The 21,853-nt window shown below is 37.8% G+C and overlaps 1 protein-coding gene and 1 non-coding gene across 13 annotated transcripts in view; both read right to left on the bottom strand.

The window, feature by feature from the left end:
• Cdh18 (cadherin 18) overlaps positions 1 to 21,853 on the bottom strand; it is a 1,022,663-nt gene that overhangs the window by 341,499 nt on the left and 659,311 nt on the right. The gene's annotated exons all lie outside the window — the stretch shown is intronic.
• LOC120101302 (small nucleolar RNA SNORA17) lies at positions 5,841 to 5,972 on the bottom strand. Its single transcript, XR_015679383.1, has one exon. It is a non-coding gene; the product is annotated as a small nucleolar RNA SNORA17 (small nucleolar RNA).

The raw sequence follows: 21,853 nt of genomic DNA, 5'->3' as shown, positions 1-21,853 counted from the left end.
CTTACCTCATCAAGGAATCTCTCCTATGTAACAGATGGAGAACACTGTAGAAGACCATGACTAATTCCAATACTCAGTTGTAGAGAACAGTTTCAGTGACTAGAACCAAAAGCCAACTCGTGCACTCAAGACTCAGGAAACATGGAAGAAATAATAGGAGGGCTATTGGGTCAGGAATTCTTTGCTGTGACATTGTATTACCTAATGATTTCAGGAGTTATATTTATAAGGCCTTACCACATGAATATCTAAGAATGGTATGGAAAGGTCAGTAAGAGTCATGTCAACACAGACAAGGGATAAATACTGAGCCCCTGACTCTTCACACAAAATTACAGGCATGTAACTAACTCCCGGAGTAAACAAAATAGTTCTTTTCAGGGCAGAACATACTATGTTCCAATATTAGCCCTGAAAACATAAATATGAATATAATTATACAGACTGAGTAAATTATATTTTGAATATATACATAAATACATATATGAGAATACCAGTAATTAGTTAAAGGGGACCATAAATTTGAAAGACAGCAAGAAGTAGGGAGGCTTGGAGGGGAAGGGAAGGAAGAAACTATGCAAATATAGAATAATATCAAAAATAAAAGAAAAATGAAAACAGTAATTAAAAATGGTTAATTAAAGAAAAAGTTAACAAAATTTCAATAAAGGAATACTTGGCACCTCCTTATCCTTCTGCTCATTCATGTTTATGTTTGAATAAATCTAAACGAATAATGGAAGTAGAGCATCTGGTGCTTGAGGTAGTGTGTGTCTTCCAGCTGTGCTTGATCCTCAAAACACAATATGTTTCTCAATAGTAATAGTTTAATAATTACAATCCTGTTTAGTTAAAACAGATAAAACTGCGTGTTGATTTAATACAACTAAAACAAATAGGATCTTATCATCACTTATGTAGATTAAGAACATTTTGTATTTGGAGAGTTATGCTTATAATAAAAGGAAAACATCTCTTTTCAAGTGATAATACATTTTTGATATTTTCATGCTGTTTGGGGAAAAAGGAATGAATTGTGTAATGGCAGAATAAAACCAATATGTTCTTTATACAGAGGAATTGCATTTATTTAAACTTTATGTGTATGATCATAGGAAAAAACTTTTCTCAACAATTGTTGAGGCCTTCTTTTTATCTCTATAATGATTTTAAATTAAATTATTATATTTTCAGAAGAAAATGCAGTAAAGCATAATTTATGTTGATGTGTATGCTTTTGAACTGTACTACTTAACATCATGCACTATGGTCCAACAACTTAAACTGAAGCTCGTTTCAGATGAAAACTTCCAGGCAAGCTACAGAGAATAAGTCTCTTCTAATATTGCTGAGTACAAACCTATTAATAAATAAATATCTATGTGATTACATACTAACATTTATAAATTAGTGTCCTATAATATCTGTCTGAAATGGCAATGTGTCATTTATACAGACAGAGTCTAGCTATGTGGCCCCAGCTTGCCTAAATTCTCTATACAGACAAATACGGCCATAGACTCACAGAATTCTACTTACTACTCCTACCAAGTACCTAAATTAAAGGTGAAAGCATAGAAAAGTTTTTTTTTTCTGAATTGTTCATCAGATGAGCACGAAGATACTCCAAAACATGGACTATTGCTATCTGTGTTTGAAGGTATGCATCTTTTTGCTGCCAGTATAGAATACCTTGGACAGAAGATGTGTGTGAATCAACCTGGAACTTTCCTGGGACCCTTCTTTCTTAGGAAAAAATATCAAAGTATCAGATTGAGATATGCAAGTTGCCACGGGAGAACAGCAATCCTAGCTGTGATATCTAGGAACTGAAAAATATGCAAAAAATGAGAAAGCTATTCTAAAAGGTACAATTGAAGTGTTTATATCCTGGCAGTAACAAATAGTAATTACTTGAACTTTGGACCTACAAAATTGAAAGGAATTCATGATTGGCAGTTTTGTTAATTTCCTATGGCAGGTTGTGCCCCAGAATTAAAGTATAACCTATTCCTGCCTCTTTCCTAACTGATATTATTTCTTACTGCATCCAAAACTTATCTTGATACTTGCAGATGGCTGTAGTTTTGCTCCTCATTGAAGAAACTTTATTTTTTAACAGCCAATGGAGATCATTACAAAACAGTTCAGCCATTCAAAGTGTGAAGAGGCAATGTCTGTGGGATGACTTATTCCCAACTAATAAATATGTGCCCGAAGCCCTAATCCCAAGGTACAAGGCAGAAATGTGGGTAGAAACATGTTAACCAGAGGTCAAAGATATCTGCTGTAAGATAGTCTCATCTTAAAGCAGATATAAGAACATAAATGGTGAGGAAAGTGGAAAGAAAAAAGAGGAGAGAGTGATTCTGAGAAGAGTTAAGGTAAATATGATCAAAATACAACATATGATATTTTAAAGGACTTATCATAAAATAATATCACATATCTATAAATATCTCAGAGGTTTGCTAATTATTCTTGGAGAAAAACAAAATTCCATTACATCAGGTCCCATAAACATGTAGGTAGAAAACTAAAAGAATAAATAAAATTCATTACTTCATCTTCCTGAAAGTAATAATTATGTACTATCGTACATAGTCTTAGCAAGACTTCTAAAAAAAAAAAAAACACCTAGATTGCTTGCAATTGCATATCAATGTCCTCTGTACTTCTTCACAAACTCACATCTACAAGGGCAAGGAATCAGCTTTCATCTGTCAGAGTTGCTAATGATATACATTAAACACTAGACTTCATATTAGGTAATTTCTTCTTAAAGAAAAATTCACTGGGCTTTGTCCTGAGTGACTATCCTGGTCATATATGTCTGATGCCAGGCCTGAACTCACAAGGTGATATTGATTCCATATACTACAACCTTTAAGCCAATATTTGATAAGTTTTTATGCTAATAAGCTGTATTAAATGAGCAATTGCCTTTGATAGCTTGGTGGTTCTTACCATGTGGACATCCTTCATAACAGATATCAGATATCCTTTATATCAGGTATTTACTTAGGATTCATAACAGTAGCAAACTTACAGTTGTGAAATTGCAACAACATAATTTTATGATTGGAGGTATTCCCAAGCTAACGAACTCTATCAAAGGGTCTCAGCATTAACAAGATTGAGATGCAGTGCCTTAGTGATCATTCTAATGTGTCCCTTACGATCTTCAGTTATTCATGCTTGTAATCCAGTGGAAACCAGTTTAGGCATACTGAACACATTTTCAGCACAATTTCAGAAATGCAGTAGAGGAGCCAACCAGTGGACAATGGAGGCCTGTTAGCTTCAGGAAATCGTCCTTTCTTGGGGATTCAGGATGGACAAGTGAATGGTATTCCCTGCACAATGAAGTATATCTATTGCTAGATGAAGCAACAACTTCCCTCAAGGATCACTGTACAACACCCAGACTCTCTTCTGTACCCTGGCTCTTTCCAGATATCATCCTTAGATATTCCTTAAGATCATTCCACAGAAAAAATACTATCTTCCTATGTGCATGGATAAGCCTACCCTTACCAAGAACGCTACAAAGTCCTGTAGATCTGTCATTTGAAAAGAGGATGAAATAATACACATAGAGCAGCTGCCACAGGATCTGTACACATTAGCAGGCGGGTGCACATGAGTGTGCTCATTTTCTTTTATTTAAGCAGATATTTAGAAGTATAGTTTGTTTCAATTTTTAATTGGTTCTTTGTGAACTTCACATCATGCACAGCCAGCACACTCATCTCCCCCTCCCTTCATACCTGCCTTCCACCTTGCAAATGCCTAATATCAGAGAGAAAAAATCTTGTGGAAGCTGTATTGTGTCAGTGTATCCCACAGTATTCCCTTTTAACTATATGTCTTTGCTTGCAAATGTTTATTGCAATGATGCCATTTGTCTGGTATGAGGTCTCTGGCTTCTTCTACTCTTTCAATACTGGATCCTCACTAGAACTCCTCAGATATCATGTTATTTCCCCTTGCTTTGGAGATCCTGTAATTTTGGATCTGTAGGATCGGACCCTTCATTCATTCTAGCAGTTCAGTGATGGGCTAGATGATAGTAGAAGAACTAAATCTGGGTCTGAATAAAACCAAAGATGATCAGCTCTCCAGAATTCACACCCTTGGGTCTATCTCACCAGTAACCACCCAATACTGGGGCCACCTGTATCCTGTTGCCTAGGCAAGGTGCAAGTCCTGCTTTCCTCAGTGTTGCAGCCAGTGAAGGACATGACCATTTCTCCCGCACATAATCTTGGGAACCAACTTCCCACAGATGGTGAAGGACAAGGGAGGGAAACTGGGTGTCTCTCCCTCACCTATACCACTGCCCAGCAGACAAGAGGCAGGGCTAGTTCTACCATGCTGTCCCGGAAAGGTACAGGGAATCCTCCTGAGAGCTATGGCATGTTGAGGGCAGGACTAGCTTTTCTCGTCTCATAACCTCAATACTATCAATCCTATTTGCCCAAGCTGACACGTGGCAAAGATGGAGGACATTGCTACATGGCAGACAAGAAGCAATGACAGCGCTGTCTTGCTCTCACCCTCCTGCCTGCTCACCAACAGTACGACCATCTTGGTCATTTCTACTGTACTGTCTCAATGAGGTCCAAAGTCTACTCTCCCAAGTGCTGGAGCATGTAAAGGGCAGGGTCAGTTCTTCTGCTCTCATGACTGTATCCAATCCAACTCTGGCCTAGAGGATAAAAGAAAGGAATAGAAATTTTTCCCTGCCAATGCCACCAAATGGCCGTGAGGAGGCAGAACTGGCTCTCCCACACTCACCCCTTTCAGTCGAGTTCACCATAACCGCCACATCTAGGGCCAGATCTATTTTGATTAGCAGTTGAGGTGCATAGCCAGCAACTGACAAAGGACAGGAACATCTCTCCTGGTCTAATGACCCCAGGACCAGGTCTCCTGTCTATTGCAGGAGGTGAAGGGTGAGCATAGTATCTCTCTCCCTTGATCATGCCACCACAGGGAGTTGAGTGGAAAATCAGCTCTCCAACACATGAATTGTTTGGTCTAGCTAACCAAGAACTCCAACAATGTGCTCACCCAAGGGCTACTGTCATTGGCTATGGGTGGAGTCAGCTTTTGGGCCTTCATGTCTGAAGGGCAAATACTCCTATGATGCCCAGGTGAGTGTTGGGGTGAGTTCTGCACAGCCCTCAGACATCAACATGTTTCCAGTGGCTAGGGAGTCTGCCTTGACTTTGTTGGTAATAGATACCTGCAGAGTCACAGACCCATACATGGTCCCCTCTGTCAGCACAGACAAGGACCCAACCATTGTCCTGGTAGTATCACCAGCTATTCATAGCAGGCTTTTCCTCACTACCCCCAGAGTCTCTAGTTTTGCCTCTTTGTGTTGTTCCCAAATCCATTTTTTCTCTTTCTCTTCCATTTCTCCACCTCCTATTAGTGCCAGGGATCTCTGTGTGTCTGGGGTCCTTTCAGGAGAAGTAATCTCAGGACTGCTATGCTCCCCTCATGCATTATGGTGCCACCAGGCTGGGTTCATACCAAGCATGGCCTGATCTAACCCCAGTCTCCACAGGCTTGGGGGCCACCAGAGTGGTGTTGATCTCAGGCTAGCTCCATGTCTATGCCTGGAAGCACCAGTCTGGTCATTTGTCTTGGGCTTAGTGCTGTCTAAAGCCTGTGACTCCAGGCAGGGTTCTTCTAGTCTCCGGCTTGCCTTCTGTCCTGGGAGCCTATCTAGGCCTACCTGGACTGGAGTGTTGATCATCTCAGGATAATTCCTTGTCCAAGCCCTCTTTTGCCACACTGATGGTGCATCAGGTTCATGTTTTACAGGGAATGTTAGGCCACTGATCATTCGGATGTTCCTAGGTCAGAACACTGAGCATAGTCAGAGCGTCTCTCATCTCTGCCACCTATTGACACACATATGACACAGCAGCGACATCTGCAGTGCCTGAAAGGCCAGGAGAAAGGAGTACAACTTTTGCTACCACAAAGAAGTCAAATTTTATTTCAATATTGAATTTAATCAAATATAGGTAGATTTGGTCATAAAACTACAACAATCACTTTCTTACTTTACCTTTGCATATTACCATGTAGATGGATAGAATAACTGCATCTCAGATACATATGGACTCATTTTTCCCAGGACAGAGGTTACAGTTATTGCTTATTCCAAGTGGACTTCCTTATCCCCAGTCTATTGTTGTACATGTCTCTTTGGATGACCTTTGGTATGTGTATGTGTCTGTACTCATTATCTTTAAGATTTCTCTTTAACTCTTTCATGGAATGCAATGGTTTTGTAGATCTCTACTTGCTATTAACTACAAGAAATGGAAGGACAGAGAAATTTGGCTTCAACTTTGTGATTGTTTGTGGAATGTGATGATCATGATTCTCCTGATACCATGGAGTGAAATAAATTTGTTTTTTACCCTGAGTACAAGTAGGATGCTCATTGAGTCACTCCACTATTGTTGCATTGCATGTATTATATATTCCAGATACTTTTACAAAGAGTATAAAATAGATAAGGACTGTATTTTCAGAAGTTATGATTTCAAACTTTACGTTTCTTTTTTTTTTTTTATTTTGTTGCTCAGTTAGTGACTTCTTTGGCAAGTCTGCACTGTGTTAAAAATTCAGAAGCAAAACAAAACCTCCATAAAATAAAATCTTTCTCATTATTTAAAGCATAAACTTGTGAATTAGAGGTCTTCAGTACTGCATTTGAACATGGAAACAAAATCTCTTAAAGATGTAAAACATTTTCCCGCTACAAAACTAACCATGCCTTGAGGCGTTTCTATAATAAAACTGAGAGCAATCAGCCAGGAATGGAGATTGTGCCTGGAGAACACATAATCAGTATAATCAAATTATTATCCTGTCAAGAAAGAAATGTGTCCTTACAAAACCCAGCATCTAGGAATACCCAGCAGGCTTCTAGTGACTGTTCAACTTAATGTTAGTACTGAATGACAGTCTCTCAGATTTGTACATATGAAGGGAACAATTCGAAGAAGGGACTTGACAACAGAACACATTCATTATTGAGTAGTGAGAAAGAAAGAGACAGTCTATGGCATAACAAGTGCAGGACATATGAAGAGAAAAAATAGCTGAACCTCAGCCTGGATTTCAATGGAAGAAACTAACACTGATTTCCAACAGTCACAGCTACCATGTCTGGAGATTAATCAATCGGTACCCTTTCCACATCTAAATCAATGTGGATTTGGTCATATGCCTTTACTTAAAAGTCAGCCCATGTAAGTTCTTAGGGTATGAGACTATGAACCTTTATTTAGTACCTACACCGATGACAATAATTTGGAAATACATGTTGACATTTAATGATTATAAACCATGGGCTTGAGAGATGGCTTGATGTTCAAGAGCATTTGCTGCTCTTACAGAAGAAGTGAGGTGATGCCCAGCAACCAATTGATGGAGCTCAACCCCAGTTTCAGAGTATCTGGTTCCCTCACATAGCCTCATCATGAATATGATATACATACATAATTGCAGGAGGAACATATATACATTGAATAGATGAATAAATAATTATGTACAAATTATTATAAAACGTGTGAGACTTGATACCATGAGGAAAACGTTATTTAACTTCTTGTTACATGGCATATGTTTTAAAATAAAAGTTGGATTTATTTGAGAGAAATCGGTTATTTTACCTCAGAATCATGGTTTAATGAAATCAGCATCATTATTTTTTTTCTGTATTCACTATAGCAATGAATTGGAATTGCTGAACTTGTCAATCAGTGAAAAATTAAGTGTATGTACACAATATAATATATATATATGTGTGTGTGTGTGTGTGTGTGTGTGTGTGTATGTGTCTGTGTGTGTGAATAATATATAGTATTTGGCAGATCTAAAACAGAATTTAAAACTTGGCAGAAAACTGGGAGGCCTTACAATGTGTCCTAATAAGTGAGGTCACACAATCTCAAAAGAAAAAAACTTGCATGTTCTTGCTAATATGTAAAACTTGGTTATAAGTATATATACATCTGTAGGAAAAGAACATGTGGGCACATTATAACATGAGTAAAGATAGAGGAGAAAAATACCAGAAGAGATTGGGAGTGGTTGAATAAAGGTAATGAATATGTGCTCTGATAGAAAATATAAAGCTAATTTGATTTCTAATTCTAATTCTCTCATGTTGTTTTGTGTGTGTTTTGTGGTACATACATAAAACTATTGAATATTACAAATATAAAAGTTCATGTATAATTTCTTTTTTTTATTAACTTGAGTATTTTTTCTATACATTTCGAGTGTTATTCCCTTTCCCGGTTTCCGGGCAAACATCCCCCTCCCCCCTCCCCTTCCTTATGGGTGTTCCCCTCCCCAACCTCCCCCCATTGCCGCCCTCCCCCCAACAGTCTAGTTCACTGGGGGTTCAGTCTTAGCAGGACCCAGGGTTTCCCCTTCCACTGGTGCTCTTACTAGGATATTCATTGCTACCTATGAGGTCAGAGTCCAGGGTCAGTCCATGTATAGTTTTAGGTAGTGGCTTAGTCCCTGGAAGCTCTGGTTGCGTGGCATTGTTGTTCATATGGGGTCTCGAGCCCCTTCAAGCTCTTCCAGTTCTTTCTCTGATTCCTTCAACGGGGTCCTATTCTCAGTTCGGTGGTTTGCTGCTGGCATTCGCCTCTGTATTTGCTGTATTCTGGCTGTGTCTCTCAGGAGCGATCTACATCCAGCTCCTGTCGGTCTGCACTTCTTTGCTTCATCCATCTTGTCTATATAGGTGGCTGTATATGTATGGGCCACATGTGGGGCAGGCTCTGAATGGGTGTTCCTTCAGTCTCTGTTTTAATCTTTGCCTCTCTCTTCCCTGCCAAGGGTATTCTTGTTCCCCATTTAAAGAAGGAGTGAAACATTCACATTTTGATCATCTGTCTTGAGTTTCGTTTGTTCTAGGGATCTAGGGTAATTCAAGCATTTGGGCTAATAGCCACTTATCAATGAGTGCATACCATGTATGTCTTTCTGTGATTGGGTTAGCTCACTCAGGATGATATTTTCCAGTTCCAACCATTTGCCTACGAATTTCATAAACTCGTTGTTTTTGATAGCTGAGTAATATTCCATTGTGTAGATGTACCACATTTTCTGTATCCATTCCTCTGTTGAAGGGCATCTGGGTTCTTTCCAGTTTCTGGCTATTATAAATAAGGCTGCAATGAACATAGTGGAGCACGTGTCTCTTTTATATGTTGAGGCATCTTTTGGGTATATGCCCAAGAGAGGTATAGCTGGATCCTCAGGCAGTTCAATGTCCAATTTTCTGAGGAACCTCCAGACTGATTTCCAGAATGGTTGTACCAGTCTGCAATCCCACCAACAATGAAGGAGTGTTCCTCTTTCTCCACATCCTCGCCAGCATCTGCTGTCACCTGAGTTTTTGATCTTAGCCATTCTCACTGGTGTGAGGTGAAATCTCAGGGTTGTTTTGATTTGCATTTACCTTATGACTAAAGATGTTGAACATTTCTTTAGGTGTTTCTCAGCCATTCGGCATTCCTTAGCTGTGAATTCTTTGTTTAGCTCTGAACCCCATTTTTTAATAGGGTTATTTGTTCCCCTGCGGTCTAACTTCTTGAGTTCTTTGTATATTTTGGATATAAGGCCTCTATCTGTTGTAAGATTGGTAAAGATCTTTTCCCAATCTGTTGGTTGCCGTTTTGTCCTAACCACAGTGACCTTTGCCTTACAGAAGCTTTGCAGTTTTATGAGATCCCATTTGTCGATTCTTGATCTTAGAGTGTAAGCCATTGGTGTTTTGTTCAGGAAATTTTTTCCAGTGCCCATGTGTTCCAGATGCTTCCCTAGTTTTCCTTCTATTAGTTTGAGTGTGTCTGGTTTGATGTGGAGGTCCTTGATCCACTTGGACTTAAGCTTTGTACAGGGTGATAAGCATGGATCGATCTGCATTCTTCTACATGTTGACCTCCAGTTGAACCAGCACCATTTGCTGAAAATGCTATCTTTTTTCCATTGGATGCTTTTGGCTCCTTTGTCAAAAATCAAGTGACCATAGGTGTGTGGGTTCATTTCTGGGTCTTCAATTCTATTCCATTGGTCTATCTGTCTGTCTCTGTACCAATACCATGCAGTTTTTATCACTATTGCTCTGTAATACTGCTTGAGTTCAGGGATAGTGATTCCCCCTGAAGTCCTTTTATTGTTGAGGATAGCTTTAGCTATCCTGGGTTTTTTGTTATTCCAGATGAATTTGCAAATTGTTCTGTCTAACTCTTTGAAGAATTGTATTGGTATTTTGATGGGAATGCATTGAATCTGTAGATTGCATTTGGTAAAATGGGAGATCTTTCCATCTTCTGAGGTCTTCTTCAATTTCTTTCCTCAGTGTCTTGAAGTTCTTATTGTACAGATCTTTTACTTGCTTGGTTAAATCACACCGAGGTACTATATATTATTTGGGTCTATTATGAAGGGTGTCGTTTCCCTAATTTCTTCTCGGCTTGTTTCTCTTTTGTATAGAGGAAGGCAACTGATTTATTTGAGTTAATTTTATACCCAGCCACTTTGCTGAAGTTGTTTATCAGCTTTAGTAGTTCTCTGGTGGAACTTTTGGGATCACTTAAATATACTATCATATCATCCGCAAATAGTGATATTTTGACCTCTTCTTTTCTGATCTGTATCCCCTTGATCTCCTTTTGTTGTCTGATTGCTCTGGCTAGAACTTCAAGAACTATATTGAATAAGTAGGGAGAGAGTGGGCAGCCTTGTCTAGTCCCTGATTTTAGTGGGATTGCTTCAAGTTTCTCTCCATTTAGTTTAATGTTAGCAACTGGTTTGCTGTATATGGCTTTTACTGTGTTTAGGTATGGGCCTTGAATTCCTATTCTTTCCAGGACTTTTATCATGAAGGGGTGTTGAATTTTGTCAAATGCATTCTCAGCATCTAATGCAATGATCATGTGGTTCTGTTCTTTCAGTTTGTTTATATAATGGATCACGTTGATGGTTTTCCGTATATTAAACCATCCCTGCATGCCTGGGATGAAGCCTACTTGATCATGGTGGATGATTGTTTTGATGTGCTCTTGAATTCGGTTTGCCAGAATTTTATTGAGTATTTTTGCGTCGATATTCATAAGGGAAATTGGTCTGAAGTTCTCTTTCTTTGTTGTGTCTTTGTGTGGTTTAGGTATAAGAGTAATTGTGGCTTCGTAGAAGGAATTCGGTAGGGCTCCATCTGTTTCAATTTTGTGGATTAGTTGGATAATATTGGTATGAGGTCTTCTATGAAGGTTTGATAGAATTCTGCACTAAACCCGTCTGGACCTGGGCTCTTTTTGGTTGGGAGACCTTTAATGACTGCTTCTATTTCCTTAGGAGTTATGGGGTTGTTTAACTGGTTTATCTGTTCCTGATTTAACCTCGATACCTGGTATCTGTCTAGGAAATTGTCCATTTCCTGAAGATTTTCAAGTTTTGTTGAATATAGGTTTTTATAGTAAGATCTGATGATTTTTTTAATTTCCTCTGAATCTGTAGTTATGTCTCCCTTTTCATTTCTGATTTTGTTAATTTGGACGCACTCTCTGTGTCCTCTCGTTAGTCTGGCTAAGGGTTTATCTATCTTGTTGATTTTCTCAAAGAACCAACTTTTGGTTCTGTTGATTCTTTCTATGGTCCTTTTTGTTTCTACTTGGTTGATTTCAGCTCTGAGTTTGATTTGATTCTGCCTTCTCCTCCTCCTGGGTGTATTTGCTTCTTTTTGTTCTAGAGCTTTTAGGTGTGCTGTCAAGCTGCTGACATATGCTCTTTCCTGTTTCTTTCTGCAGGCACTCAGCGCTATGAGTTTTCCTCTTAGCACAGCTGTCATTGTGTCCCATAAGTTTGGGTATGTTGTACCTTCATTGTCATTAAATTCTAAAAAGTTTTTAATTTCTTTCTTTATTTCTTCCTTGACCAGGTTATCATTGAGTAGAGCATTGTTCAATTTCCACGTATATGTGGGCATTCTTCCCTTATTGTTATTGAAGACCAGTTTTAGGCCATGGTGGTTTGATAGCTCGCATGGGATTATTTCTATCTTTCTGTACCTGTTGAGGCCCGTTTTTTGACAAATTATATGGTCAATTTTGGAGAAAGTACCATGAGGAGCTGAGATGAAGGTATATCCTTTTGCTTTAGGATAGAAGGTTCTATAAATATCCGTTAAGTCCATTTGGCTCATGACTTCTCTTAGTCTGTCGACATCACTGTTTAATTTCTGTTTCCATGATCTGTCCATTGATGAGAGTGGGGTGTTGAAATCTCCCACCATTATTGTGTGAGGTGCAATGTGTGTTTTGAGCTTTAGTAAGGTTTCTTTTACGTATGTAGGTGCCCTTGTATTTGGGGCATAGATATTTAGGATTGAGAGTTCATCTTGGTGGATTTTTCCTTTGATGAATATGAAGTGTCCTTCCTTATCTTTTTTGATGACTTTTAGTTGAAAATTGATTTTATTTGATATTAGAATGGCTACTCCAGCTTGCTTCTTCTGACCATTTGCTTGGAAATTTGTTTTCCAGCCTTTCACTCTGAGGTAGTGTCTGTCTTTGTCTCTGAGGTGTGTTTCCTGTAGGCAGCAGAATGCAGGGTCATCGTTGCGTATCCAGTTTGTTAATCTATTTCTATTTATTGGGGAGTTGAGGCCATTGATGTTGAGAGATATTAAGGAATAGTGATTATTGCTTCCCGTTATATTCATATTTGGATGTGAGGTTATGTTTGTGTGCTTTCATTCTCTTTGTTTTGTTGCCAAGACGATTAGTTTCTTGCTTCTTCTAGGGTACAGCTTGCCTCCTTATGTTGGGCTTTACCATTTATTATCCTTTGTAGTGCTGGATTTGTAGAAAGATATTGTGTAAATTTGGTTTTGTCATGGAATATCCTGGTTTCTCCATCTATGTTAATTGAGAGTTTTGCAGGATACAGTAACCTGGGCTGGCATTTTTGTTCTCTTAGGGTCTGTATGACATCAGTCCAGGATCTTCTGGCCTTCATAGTTTCTGGCGAGAAGTCTGGTGTGATTCTGATAGGTCTGCGTTTATATATTACTTGACCTTTTTCCCTTACTGCTTTTAATATTCTTTCTTTATTTTGTGTGTTTGGTGTTTTGACAATTATGTGACGGGAGGTGTTTCTTTTCTGGTCCAATCTATTTGGAGTTCTGTAGGCTTCTTGTATGTCTATGGGTATCTCTTTTTTTAGGTTAGGGAAGTTTTCTTCTATGATTTTGTTGAAGATATTTACTGGTTCTTTGAGCTGGGAGTCTTCACTCTCTTCTATACCTATTATCCTTAGGTTTGAACTTCTCATTGAGTCTGGATTTCCTGTATGTTTTGGACCAGTAGCTTTTTCTGCTTTACACTATCTTTGACAGTTGAGTCAATGATTTCTATGGAATCTTCAGCTCCTGAGATTCTTTCTTCCATCTCTTGTATTCTGTTGGTGAAGCTTGTATCTACAGCTCCTTGTCTCTTCTTTTGGTTTTCTATATCCAGGGTTGTTTCCATGTGTTCTTTCTTGATTGCTTCTATTTCCATTTTTAATTCCTTCAACTGTTTGATTGTGTTTTCCTGGAATTCTTTCAGGGATTTTTGCGATTCTTTCAGGGATTTTTGCGAATCCTCTCTGTATGCTTCTACTTGTTTATTAATGTTTTCCTTTGTTTCCCTAAGGGAGTTCTTCACGTCTTTCCTGAAGTCCTCCAGCATCATGATCAAATATGATTTTTAAACTAGATCTTGCTTTTCAGGTGTGTTTGGATATTCCATGTTTGTTTTGGTGTGAGAATTGGGCTCCGATGATGCCATGTAGTCTTGGTTTCTGTTGCTTGTGTTCCTGCGCTTGCCCTTCGCCATCAGATTATCTCTAGTGTTACTTTGTTCTGCTATTTCTGACAATGGCTAGACTGTCCTATAAGACTGTGTGTCAGGAGTGCTGTAGACCTGTTTTCCTCTCTTTCAGTCAGTTATGGGGACAGAGTGTTCTGCTTTCAGGCATGTAGTTTTTCCTCTCTACAGGTCTTCAGCTGTTCCTGTGGGCCTGTGTCTTGAGTTTACCAGGCAGCTTTCTTGCAGCAGAAAAGTTGGTCTTACCTGTGGTCCCGAGGCTCTAGTTCGCTCGCGGGGTGCTGCCCATGGGCTCTTTGCGGTGGCAGCAACCAGGAAGACTTGTGCTGTCCCTTCTGGGAGCTTATGCAGCCTCAGGAGTGCCCACCTGACCAGTGGTGAGGTCTCTTTCCCACGGGGTCTGGGAGCAGAGAGCTTCTGCGGGCCGGGATCCGCGGGTGTGGGACTTCCGGTAACCACAGGACGTGCCCGGTCCTAGAGGAATTCTGCCTCTGTGTGTCCCGATTTCACCAGGCAGCCTTTTTGCAACAGACAAGTTGGTCTTACCTGTGGTCCAGAGGCTCAAGTTTGCTCGCGGGGTGCTGCCCACGGGCTCTCTGCGGCGGCAGCAACCAGGAAGCTCATGTATAATTTCAAATGGCTATTGTAAGTGTACAAAATTTTATTGACTTGTATACACATTGGGTTTGGCTTTTATGTTTGATGATTTTAGTATTTGCAAAGTTTTATTTTAACAATAAATATCCTAAAACTAAACAAGAAAAGAGGAAGTTTACAGATGTGTTTGAGGTAATTTTATATCCAGTCACTTTGTTGGAGTTGTTTATCTGGTTTCAGAGTTTTCTGGCAAAATATATGGGGTCACTTAGGTATATTATATTATCATATGGTGATATTTTGACTTCTTACTTTTCAATATATATTCATTTAATATTCTTTTCCTTTCTCTACTAAAAGGATAAAGAGGCTGAGAAAAAAATAAGAGAAACGACACCATTCACAATAGTCACAATTATATAAAATACCTTGGTGTGACTAAACAAGGAAGTAAAAGATCTGTATGACAAAAACTTCAAATCTCTGAAGAAAGAAATCGAAGATCTCAGAAGATAGAAAGACCTCCTATGCTCATGGACTGGCAGGATTAATATAATAAAAATGGTTGTCTTGACAAAAACAATCTGCAGATTCAATGCAATCCCCATCAAACTTCTAACTCAATTCTTCATAAAATTAAAAGGAGCAATTGCAAATTCATTTGGATTAACAAAAAAAAATGAGGATGGCAAAATTATCCTCAGCAATAAAAGAACTTCTAGGGGAATCACTATACCTGACTTGTAGCTGTATTACAGAGCAATAGTGATAAAAACTATATGATATTGGTACAGAGACAAGCAGATAAATCAATGGAGTAGAATTGAAGATCTAAAAATGAACCCACACACCAATGGTCACTTGTTGTTTGACAAAGGAGCTAAAACCATCCAGTGGAAAAGACAGCATTTTTAACAAATAGTGCTGGTTCAACTGGATGTCAGCATTTAAAAGAATACAAATCAATCCATTCTTATCACCATGTACAAAGCTCAAGGCCAAACAGTTCAAAGACTTCCACATAAAACCAGATAAACTAATAGAAGAGAAAGTGGAGAAGAGTCTTGAACACATGGGCACTGGGGAAATTTTCCGGAACAAAACCCCAATGACTTATGTTCTAAGATCAAGAATTGACAAATGGGACCTCATAAAACTGCAAAGCTTCTGTAAGGCAAAAAAAAACAAAAAACAAAAAACAAAAACAAAAACAAAAACAAAAACAAACACTGCCATTAGGAGAAAAATGCAACAAACAGATTGGGAAAAGATTTTTTTCCAATACTACATCCACTAGAGAACTAATCCAAAATATACAAAGAACTAAAGAAATTAAACTCCAGAGAGCCAAATAACCCTATTAAAAATGAGATACAGAGCTAAAAGACGAATTCTCAGCTGAGGAATATCAAATGGCTGAGAGGCATCCAAATAAGTGTTCAACATCGTTATTCAAAAGGGAAATGGAAATCAAAACAACCCTGAGATTTCACCTCACACCAGTGAGAATGGCTAAGATCAAAAACTCAGGTGATCACAGATGCTGGTGAGGATGTGGAGAAAAAGGAACACTCCTCCATTGTTGGTGGGACTGGAGACTGGTACAACCACTCTGGAAATCAGTCCGTTTGTTCCTCAGAAAACTGTACATTGCCCTACCTTAAGACCCAGCTATACCTCTTCTGGGAATATACCCAAAAGGTTCTCCAACATACAACATGGACAAATGTTCCACTATGTTCATTGCAGCCTTATTTATAATAGCCAGAAGCTGGAAAGAACCCAGATGTCCTTCAACAGATGAATGGATACAGAAAATGTGGTATATCTACACAAAGGAGTACTAGTCAGCTACTAAAATCAATGACTTCATGAAATTCATAGGCAAATGGTTTGAATTATCCTGAGTGTGGTAAACTAATGACAAAAGCAAAAAGCAAAAAGCAAAAAAAAAAAATCCAACCCCCCCACACACACCCACACACACTCACAGATAAGTGTATGTTAGCCCCAAAGCTCAAATTACCCGAGATAAATCCACAGACCACATCAAGCACAAGAAGAAGGACAACCAAAGTGAGTATGTTTCAGTTTCTCTTAAAAGGGAGAACAAAAATATTTATAGGAAGGTATATGATTGCAAAGTTTGGAGGAGAGATTGTAGGAATGGCCATTTAGAACCTCCCCCAATTGGGTATACAGCCCATGTATATATAGCCACCAGAATTAGATAATATTGATGAAACCAAGTAATGCATGCTGCGAGGAGCCTGATAATGCTGTCTCCCGAGAGTCTCAGCTAGACCATGACAAATACAGAGACGAAAGCTAGCAGCAAGCTGAGAACTGAGAACGGGGTCCCAGTTGGATGAATTCGAGAAAGGATCAAAGGAGTTGAAGGGGCTTGCAACCCCATAAGAACTTGAATACAACCAACCAGAATTCCTGGAGACTAAAACCAAAGACTACACAGGGACAGAACCATGGCTCCAGCTGCATATGTAGTCTAGGATGGCCTTGTTGGTCTCTAATGGGAGGAAAGTCTTTGGTCCTGCCAAGGCTGGACGCCCCCCCCCAGGGGAATGTCGGAGGTGGGTGGGAAGGGAATACCCTCATAGAAGAAGGGGAGAGGGATGGGATAGGGGGCTTATGGCTTCGAAACCAGGATAAAGGGAATATCATTTGAAATGTAAATAAAAAATATTCAAAAAAATAAGAACCAAGCAGAGATCACAGGTACTAAACCACTGCGCAAAGACTTATCCATGGACTGATCCATGGCTCCAGCTGCGTATGTAGCAGAGGATGATCCTGTTGGGCACCAATGGGAGAAGAAGCCCCCTGGCCCTGCCAAGGCTAAAACCCCCAGTGCAGGGTAATATCAGAGGTGAATATAAGAAGGGGGTGGATGGGGAGGAAGAACACCCTCATAAAAGAAGGGGAGGGAGATGGGACAGGGGGCTAATGCCCGGGAAGGGAAAGGGAAAAACACTTGAAATGCAAATAAAAATATCCAATACTACTACTACTACTACTACTACTACTACTACTACTACTACTAATAATAATAATAATAATAATAATAATAATAAAGTACATATTCTTTTTGTAGAATTAAGAATTCTTTCGTAGCACCTAGGAACAAAGGACACTTTGGTATGACTATGCGTTGTTATTCAACCTTTCTTAACTCTAGTTGTTTATGTTGTTTGTGATAATTCAACAAAAAATTCTGTCCATGTATGTCCTTGTGAAACGCAAGGCGATGGTACAGAACTGTGTAGATACCCATAAGAAATTTATAATTCTATTCTCTCAGGAATGTAAAACTAATTTTCAAGTTATGAATTTAACTTTTATAATTGTTGCTTCTATAAATATATTCTATACATAATGGCCAATCTTAGAGGATAGAGTAACATTTTAGTTATATCTACTATAAAGCCTGATTTGATAAAACTAAAAAGTAGTGATGGGGAAAGTAAGTGTGAGATAGGTAAAAGATTGAAAGTCAATGGTCACATTGAAATGGAGTCATTAAAGGCTTACATGTCACTTCATACCTGATCATCCTCAAAGTCAACGTTTGAAACTTTTCAATGCTAAAATTAAAAAGGGTGCATTCTCATGATAGTGTTTAATTGTATATTTTCTACGTTGATTTTAGATTAAAATAAATATATAATACACACAAAGATAATGGAAAATTCTGTTTAACATATTTTTCCTCTATCATATTTTTGATATTTATTTTAAAATATCTATAAGGTCTTCTTAACTGTGATATATTTATGGGAGGGACACTTGAATTTAGAATATTTTTCGGCATAATGCAACTAAATGAAAAGTTGCTGTTGGTTTACATTTAATATACATACATATTATTATTGTAATTTTATTATTACTCATGATACAGTAAACATAGTGATAGGCACATCTACTCACAAGTATCTTTTTTGAGAGTTTATCTTTGGTCAGGTGATCATGACCTTTATTTCCAAAAGAATATCAGATAGGACTTTTTTAAAAAATATATATCTTGAACTTTTCCATGTTAAATAGGTTCAAAGATTATGGTAATTCTGTGCATTTGAAGCAGTATTTATTACTCATTCCATTTGATGTTAATCCTTTTACTCTTTGGTATCAATTTTATTTATTTGAATTCTCATTATATTTCACTGACTTACAGAGGACAAATGCTTAACACATAACTATTGAAAGGTCAATAAAGGGCTTCATATTTTCACATATGAGTGTTTAGTGAACTCTCTAATGAGGTACAAGTTAATTTTCAAAAGGTCTAGAAAAGAAGTGAAACGCATATTTTTTTTGAAACACTTAATTTCATTTTCACCTTTGCACTTTATATAACTGGAGAATCTAAATTTTCCATAAAATGTTGACTTTCCTCTACAGAAGAAAAGGATTTTTTGTGTTAATTATAGAAACATATATAACGCAAGATGTTTTCTTTGTAAAACAGAACTAAGTTAAATGCAATTATACTTTTTCAAAATTTCAAATAATATAATTTCTTCATTTCAGTTAATATGCTTTTAGTAATTAGACATCATATTGTTACGTTTGTAAATATCTTGAATCAACTATTCAGTTACTTTAAGTAAAACTAATTCAATAACTTAAAATTTTCCATGGATACTTGATTAAAATTATTTTTGAAAACAACGAAATTTTACCATTTTCTTTTCTTGCATATAAACCTTATACTTTAGAAATGCTGGTTAATTTTATCAAACGCTACCTCTCATGCTATGTTTATTTTGCTTCTGTAAACATAGCAAAATTTTTTGTAAAAAAATTATAGGAATGGTGGTTCCTATAATTATTCCTTTCCATCATGATGATCCAACTATTATAGGGACGGTTTTTCCTTTTAGATTGGTTATAACCACTGAGTTCTTCATGAGTATACTTCTCTGAAATGGAAAAATATTACCCTTTTCTAGTATGTATAAAAGTCTGCTAAGCTTCTTGGCTCTGATTTTTCCATTTACAGGTACCATGCAGAAGACTTTTGAGCTTTTGATCTGGGCAAGCACAGGAGAGAACAGAAGACTTACCTTTGAACAAGTACAGGAATCCGAATTCATATCACTTCCAAATAGGCTATGATTAGAAAATAAACTAAAATTGTACTGTTTGTCAAGTATACCTTCTAGTATTCCTCCAACCCAGCTTTGAGATAGAGTCCTATCATCTTATTCTGAGATCTTAAATCTTTGTTGATATAATCATCTCTTGCAGTCATTTAGAAGGTAGATAAGGCTGACTGACACTGAAGACCAGAAGACTCACCCACGGGGTCAACTAGATGCAAACACTATTTGTTTTGCCTTTATAAGAGTCTCTAGCTAGTGATTTTTTCTCAATAACTATCTACAGATGTTTAACTAGAGATCAAAAATTTTGGAGTCCATTGCTATTGTTTACAGAAGCAAATTATTGTGAAGTCTATTAAGAGAAAGGAAATTTCTGAAATTTCAAAACGAAGTATTACAATGTGTCAATAAAGCAAAGTGGATTGTCTAAAATAGTTTAAAAAATAAAAATAAGTATCTTAGTAGCTGGTGAGATGGCTCAGGAGTTACAAGCACTGGCTGCTCTTTCAAAGGACCTTGGTCGAATTCCAAGAGCTCAGATGGTAACTCAAAAAATCTGTAACTGTCGAACCAGGGAATTCAATGACCTTACCTTCCCTGAATAAATACACATCTTGTAAAATATAAATGCACATTTTTAAAGAATGCCATATATACACACATACATATATATACATATATATACATATATACATACATATATGTGTGTATATATATATATATATATATATTTAATTATATTGATCGAGTATACCTCAATAGTCCAGATTTGTCAGATAAACAAGGGAGGACATAAGGACAATATATAAGAACACAAAAAGGAGTGGAATTAGTCTCTGTGAAAGGACTAGGTGTCATTATTGCTATATGGAACTTTAAAAAATAAGTGGCGGGTTGGGGATTTAGCTCAGTGGTAGAGCGCTTGCCTAGCAAGTGCAAGGCCCGTAGTTCAGTCCCTAGCTCCGAAAAAATAAAATAAAATAAAATAAGTGGAAATTATTGGCTTCTGCCACCACCTGTCCTACCCTTATCTACCATAGACCATAGACCCTTATCATCATCTCTATCACCCAACACCATAAACAGACTGCTCATAGACTCTTTCAGCGTCTGTCTTGATGATAAATGAGGTCCTTGCCACTCATTATGAAAATTACTACATGCAACAGTTGGAGATCAGAACAAAAATCACCATCAATCTTCAGAGTCATGGAACCCAGTCCAAGGATATACTTCAAAAAGTATTCCTGCACCTTTGCTGAAAAGATGGGGACTTTTCAGAAGAAAGGAGAGAAAAATCGCAAGAGGAAGCAGATCAAGTAGTTTGCTATAAACTTTGTCTCCTACTTAGAAGCTATCCGCATAGTATCTTACCCTCATGGCTGCCCAAAAGTGAACTGAGCAAGAATGAAACCAGTGACCATGTCAAACTGGATGAGAAAAGGTTATAAGGCCTCAACCCTACAAAAGGAACTACAGATAACTGGAGTAATAGAGCTTGGAGTAGGGGAGGTGGCCCTCAGAGGGGAAGTATATATGAATTGGTTGTTCAGTACAAATGTTCATCCCTGAAAAAAAATACAATAATGCACAGATGCAGCATGTTGTATTTAAAAATATTTATATATGTATAAGTACAAATATACAGACAATAATGAAAAGAGGGGTCATGAATTTGGAGAAGAGCAGGAGAGGTATATGGAAGACCTTACGGGAGGTAAAGGAGGAGAAATGTTGTCATTAAATTATTATCTCAAATGTAAGCAACAAATTCAAACAGAAGCCAATTTATGTTTGAAGAAATATTCTAAACAAAGAAACAATAGTTCTAAATATAGAATGTGTTGAAATTTTTGTGACTGTAATCAACTTTAGCTTTCTAATGTTTGGCTATATAGATAATGCAAGGGCTGGCTTTCAGAAGATTTTTGGAAGAAAAAGTCCATGATGAATAAATGTAAATTTCTCAGACACCTTGTAATGAAAATTCGACTAGAGTCAAAGGAAAGATTGAAATGGCCAAGTCTGGCAATCTGAAGATGAGCATCAGGTATTTCAATATGTAAATGACCAAATAAGAGGAGACATAGGGTTCTGGGATAGCAACATCAGCAACATCAGGCCAATTGTCCCACGTTTTGGAAACCTTAAAGCAGTGGTTTCCAACGGGAGATCATATATCATATATTCTACATATTAGATACTTCC

This window comes from Rattus norvegicus, chromosome 2 (genome assembly GCF_021556685.1).
Source record: "Rattus norvegicus strain SHRSP/BbbUtx chromosome 2, alternate assembly SHRSP_T2T, whole genome shotgun sequence".
Classification (NCBI taxonomy): domain Eukaryota; kingdom Metazoa; phylum Chordata; class Mammalia; order Rodentia; family Muridae; genus Rattus; species Rattus norvegicus.
The sequence above is the reverse complement of the archived record's forward strand: the minus strand, read 5'-3'. Positions and strand labels throughout refer to the sequence as shown.